General features: G+C 38.7%; 1 non-coding gene across 1 annotated transcript; it reads right to left on the reverse strand.

Moving 5' to 3' along the window:
- Positions 1-6,282: 6,282 nt before the first annotated feature.
- Positions 6,283-6,355, reverse strand: Trnat-agu (transfer RNA threonine (anticodon AGU)). Its single transcript has one exon. It is a non-coding gene; the product is annotated as a tRNA-Thr (tRNA).
- Positions 6,356-6,611: the final 256 nt, after the last annotated feature.

A 6,611-nucleotide genomic window follows, 5' to 3' on the forward strand; every position in this document is an offset into this window, starting at 1 on the left:
TCATTCACTCGCTCCGCTCGCTCGGGTTCAGTCGCGTTCATGATATTCAGTGAAAAGAAGTAATACAAGAAGTGTATTTAAATTGTACCATATTATAGGCAAATTGTTCAATGATAATCTACATCAAATATACTGTAACCTTAAACAAGTGGGACTGTTTCAACTCGTTAAAACACGCAAAAACATGCATCAAATTGCACCATTTGCAACATCAAATGTAAAAAGTTCTCACCGTGGGAGGGGGGACACCCCCCTCCCACACCCTCCCCTCCCCCTTCGCTCGCTCCGCTCGCTCGGGTTCAGTCGCGTTCATGATATTCAGTGAAAAGAATTAATACAAGAAGTGTATTTTACTTATACCATTTTATAGGCAAATTGTTCAATAATAATCGACATCAAAATAAACTGCTACCTTAAACAAGTGGGACTGTTTCACGTCGATAACGCGCAAAAACATGCATCAAATTGCACCATTTGCAACATCAAAATGCAAAAAGTTCTTACAGTTGGAGGGGGGACACCCACTCCCACACCCTCCCCTCCCCCTTCGCTCGCTCCGCTCTCTCTGGTTCAGTCGCGTTCATGATATTCAGTGAAAAGAATTAATACAAGAAGCATATTAAGTTGTAGCATTTTATAGGCAAATTGTTCAATGATAATCTACATCAAAATATACTGCTACCTTAAACAAGTGGAAGTGTTTCACGTCGATAAAACGCGCAAAAACATGCATCAAATTGCACCATTTACATCATCAAAATGCAAAAAGTTCTCACCGTGGGAGGGGGGTCACCCCCCTCCCACACCTCCCCCCCCCCCCCCCCCCCCCTCGCTCGCTCCGCTCGCTCGGGCTCGGTCGCTTCGCTCCCTCGCAGACTAACCCCCCCCCCCAAGATGAAATCCTGGCTACGCCGTTGGCCGAATAGCGAATAGCGAATACCGTATACTTCTATGTGAACGCAGCCTAATTAAGTCAATTGCTTAAACTGACTAGAAATCAAGACTGCATACAAAAGCTGCAGCAATGTTTACTTCAGGGAAACCTAAGGCAAAAGAACACCTTTGTTAGAGAGGTATGCATGAATGAATATTGATCGCCTTTGCTATGGATGCCACCATTATGGTGGCCAACATGACGTCACATGAAATCACTCTATAAGAAATTCAGTTTGCATGCATTAGTTGTTGCTACATATTCAAAACTCGGAAGGATTACAAGTGTTCAATATTGTACAATGATGCCTTATTTAGGTGAAGAAGATCGTTGATATGATACATGTTGTGTCAACTGTATTGATTGCAATTCTTTTTCCGTAAATAGTAGGCCCGGTTGAGAGGGGGGGGGGGGGGGGGCTACGAGCCCTCCTCCCCTTTGACATTCCATGCCAAATTTCATGAAGGCATGATTATTTTGGGGGGTTATTAAAAATGTTCAGGAAGGGTACTTGTAAAATTGTTCACTTTTGCACAAACTTTATGAATTTGGCATATTTTCGGGGAAATGTGTGATGTTAATATTTGAAGAGTTTGTTCGCAAAAACCGATATGTCCATTTTTGAAGATTTTGAAGTACGGTCTCTGTCATAAAGTACAAAATAATACCTTTTAAATTATATATTGGTCACTACATATAAAGGTACCTTTTTGAAGTTATGATCAAAAGAAGCAAACATTTTGTTATTATTATCTTTATTTTTCTTGACCTTTAATCGCAAATATCTCCATTTGGCACATATTGTCGGTGGTTTCAGAACCGACGTTATTCGATTTTGGTCAAAATTTTCAAAATCGAGATATTGGTACCAAATGAAAGTGCTTTCAAAACTCTACCAAATCCCAAAATTTTAGATCACAAAATTAATTATTCTTAATTTTATCAAAGAAAGAAGAAAACGACGGTACCCGAAATATCGAGAAATTGAGAAAAAAGGGTTTCACGAACCGACGCAATAAAGATACGCCGTTTCGTAAAACCCGAATATTGCTAGGGTGAAGAGCAATGCGGGTTTTACGAACCGTCGCAGTTGCATTATTTTGAGCTTTGTCCAACTTACTGACCTAGAATTAGGTTTTGGCCCTAATCCATATCTCAGAGTGAGAACCAAACCTTCTGAAAGATGAATGACGGCCTAAGCCAGCCCACTGTCCACGAGTGAAGTGAATGGTAAGCTATAATCCTATTAAAATCATTCTCAAAATAACAGTTTCAGTTGGACTACCATAACCATTAATTGCGGTAGAGTGTAGTCCCATGTATCCAATCGCGTGATGTTTATGAAGCGTAGTCTGTAAACGCCTTCCAATTTCAAATTAGATCCCAAATCATATTATTTATAGTTTCTTTTCAACTTATGTCGTTACTTCTGAGACTACTGAGTACTGTAGTCGTAACGTTGGTGTGCAAGACATGCAAGATGTCGAAGTCTCGAAGACACTCATGGCTAAGCCTTGACTTGAGTTGAAATGAAATCATGAGATTGACAAAGTAGGCCTACTAAACTAAAAAAAAAGTAAAAAGTCTAAAAGTAAAACTCAAAGGAAGAGTAAAGAATAAAGTTAGACATGTTAGCCTTTAACTTTCAAGTTTAACTATTAAGTCTAAGTTAAGACTTTACTTGTAATACCAGTTACTAAAACTAAGATCAGCTGAAATCTAAGACCAAGTCAAATTAACACAGTTAAAGTCTAACTGTTATAGTCTAGCTCTAGATCTACATCTAGACTAGTGGTAATAGTAGGTACAGTCCACCCATTTTTCCCCTCAATTTTTACTGGTCCATTCCTGAAAAAGTTACTGGTCAGTGTCCAACAGTGATTTTTCCTGGTCAGGGACCATCGGACCAGTGCCAGTGTGCAGCGTTGGTGTAGATGTCATCTATGACTTATGAGGTCTAGTGATACTACCTAAACACTACGAGTACTCTACAGGTTAGGTGGCTTTCCTGTACAGTGCAGTGTTATAGTATACTTGTGAATTCAGCCCTAGTACCGTACTGTGTGTAGATATGTCTAACGTTAGTTCGAGTGGAGTACCTAAGCACAGCGGTGAGGCTTTTTTCCCCTCAAACTTGTGAATGCGGTCCAACCAAATGGCGTTTACATACTTACGCGTGATTGATAGTGATACAGTACCGCTGTCGATTTCCAGAGCAGCCATACATAATCTTTTGTCCGTTCTTCTTTCCTTTTTTCCCTTTGTTCTTTCACCCTTTTTATTCTTGGAATCGAAGGACTTCCTAAGAAATGTCCCTCGACTGATTTAACCAGGACTCTTGAGTCCTGGTAAACCTAACCTAACCGAGTAACCGTTAACGTTTGTTAGGCCTAACATAACAGTAACACTGACTTAGCCCTGTATTGACTTTGTCTTTGGCCGATTACTGAGATGGCGAGTCTAACTCTTTAACGTTAGTCTAAACGTAGTCGTTAGATCTGTCAGTGTCAGTGTCACCGGTTATTGCATATGGTGCCATCTCTAACGTACTTTAACAAGTTGATGTTAGTAATCTACTAGTATGTCAACTTACTGATTTAGTAATAGTGGTACTGTCATCCTGTTGGACATCGCCGAAATATCATGCGTGACGTGTTAATTTCGTGTCACAAGGACAAAAGTTGCCAAGATCTAATAGTATTAGATGTCTAGATCTAGATGTAGTCTAGATATTAGTAATATAAAATCTGTGTAACTTAAAAGTGAAAGGTCTAGACTTCACTTAGTCTATAATTAGACCAGACATTCATGAGGCTAAGGCCTATCTAGTAGATCTGTTCTTATTCTATTTTAACGTCAATTTCTGCTAACTCGCCACGTGTTATTCCTAAGGCCAAGGACTTCCGGGTTACTGATTTTTTTTTTCATAAATACCGAACAGCAGATGTGTTTCATTTGCATTCTTGCACAGACTTCATGAAAATATGTGCAGTATCAAAGAAATATGATGCACATGACAATGCCACTGTTTTATAGGTGAGTGGTAAATACATTTAAAAGCTGAACGACAATGTAGAGTCTAGGTCTAATTAAGATGTTACAGTCTCTGATAAGAAACAGGTTTGATTGTCGTAGACTGTTTCCCAAATGCAGGTAGTAATATTCAGCTATTTCAATGCAATGCCTTGTTTACAAGTACATGTAGATTTATATTCATGTGAATGATAATTCAATTACTACATGAGATTTACTAAGTGCTAAACATAATATCTTGCATCATTAAAATGTGTAAATGACGAGACAATTTGAATATGCATCAAAGACGAACAGCAGTATTTTTTGACATTCTTTGATCCTGCATAGGCCTACCATTTTGTGTTATGTTTGATATAAATATAGCAAAATAATTTCAACTTCAGTTTTGTTGGCTGATTTGTTTTCTTCTCAAAATTTAAGTTGTATCTTGTACCATTATGTTTGATTTTAATCAAAAGTTCTTAATTTCTTTCTTTTCTTTCAGAAAACTGATGCCATGTACAGTGCACTCCCGTTATAACGAAATGCTCCGGACCGGCAGTTTTCTTTCGTTGTAACGAAATTTCGTTATAACCGAACAAATACAATAATAATAACAAAAACAAGGAAACCACATATGATATATCATATTCTGTTTGTTGAATACTCATCTTACACTGTGCAGCTATGTGAAACGGGATGGTACACTTTACTTTTTAAATTTCGTTTGGATATTACATTAAAGAGAGCATAAAATTGAAGGAAACTGTGCGTGGCACACGCAGCGAGCACACCGCGGTGTGAAGCGTTCGCCCGTGCTTGTTCCGCTACGTATTTTCGAAAGCGATCCACATTTCGTTATAACGGCGCACATTTTTTTTTTCTTTGTCCGTGGGGCTCGGAAAAGACTTCGTTATAACGAAAATTTCGCTATAACCGTGTTCGTAATAAGCGAACTTTGTACCGTAGACATTAATGGCAATTATTTTGGGACCAGAATTTTTACTTCGTTATAACGAAATTTCGTTGTAACCGTGTTCGTTGTAACGGGAGTGCACTGTAGTAGCGAAGAACTGGACTGTCTCAGAAAAGACAAGGAAAAGTACAGGGTCGTGTACATCATCAACGGATGTGAATACAATGGTAATGTAGAGTCTAGGTCCAATTAAGATGTTAAAGTCTCTGATAATAAACAAGTTTGATTGTCGTAGACTGTTTTCCAAATGCAGTTAGTAATATTCAGCTTTTTCAGGACATGTAGATTTATTCATGTGAATAATAATTCAATTTCTACATGAAACTTACTAAGTGCTAGACATAAGATCTTGCATCATTAAAATATGTAAAAGGCGAGACAATTTGAATATGCATCACAGACGAACAGCAGTATACAAATGACGCACAGGTCTGAGTGCGTCAGTCGGAATTGTGTGCATAAGGTAACTATGGAATGCTTAACCCACGAGGCGAAGCCGAGTGGGTTTAGGCTAAATTCCATAGTTACCGCATGCACACTAGATTCCGACTGACGCACGAAAAGACACGTGCGTCATTTGATTTATAGAATGGGTAATTTTCTTGTCAAAAACCCAGTTTTCTATCGTGTTACCCGATGACAAAATTACTGGATGCATTTCCTTTTGGCATTCCGTAAAGGGCATGCATACCCGTACTTACCGTTTTTACTGGATGCATGGCCAGCCATGCATAAGTTTTTACTGGATGCATGGCCAAGCTGAGTGCGCGAACGCTTGCTTTAGTGCGCGAACCTTTGTTACAAGTACGCGTACTCTTGCTAAGTGCGCAATAACATGTTTACCACTGTGACTCAGCGTGCGGCCAGTAAAAATGAACACATAGCTCTCGACCAATCAGATCGCAGGATTCTCGCTACCCATTCTATAAGATTTTTTGACATTCTTTGATCCTGTATACCATTTTGTTTTATGTTTAATATGAATAGAGCAAAATAATTTCAACTACAGTTTAGTTGGCTGATTTCTTTTTCTCAAAATGAAAGTTGTATCTTGTATCATGATGTTTGATTTAAATCGAAAGTTCTTAATTTCTGTCTTTTCTTTCAGATGACTGATGCCATGCAGTAGCGAAGAGCTGGACTGTTTCAGAGAAGAAAAACTTAAAAGTACAGCATCGTGCTTATCATCAAGGAATGTGAATACAATGGCTTAGGAAAGAAGACAATCTACAGATAGGATAGAAGGGAGAAATTGGGATGAAGGGCGACAACATTATTCATTTGTCTCAATCCGTAGTCACACACGCAACTGCAGTGTGCAGTTTGTGGGCTCCTGTGGAAAAAAAAAAATCACAGGCATCCCAAGCGGGATTCGAACCCACGACCTCTGGATTACTAGACCAGCGTCATAACCACTAGACCACCGGAGTGCCCTAGCACTACCTTTACACATGAATAATCAAATATAGAAAGGCTTGGGGCGCTTCGAAGTTTACTGCTCTTATTAAATATGTACATGTCATTTGCAACTCAACTAAAGATGATTAAACACTCTGAAATTCTTACTTTAATATTCGTAATCTGTTTTTTTTTTTCCTTTAATAGCTTGGGATGTACACTTTATACACTGTATTGGTCTACATTTCGCCTGCAATATGGAATTCTTTACGTCGAGATGTTTGTTTT

This window comes from Diadema antillarum, unplaced genomic scaffold (assembly GCF_040938485.1).
Source record: "Diadema antillarum isolate AM-2024a unplaced genomic scaffold, OU_Dant_1.0 seq00001327_RagTag, whole genome shotgun sequence".
NCBI lineage: Eukaryota > Metazoa > Echinodermata > Echinoidea > Diadematoida > Diadematidae > Diadema > Diadema antillarum.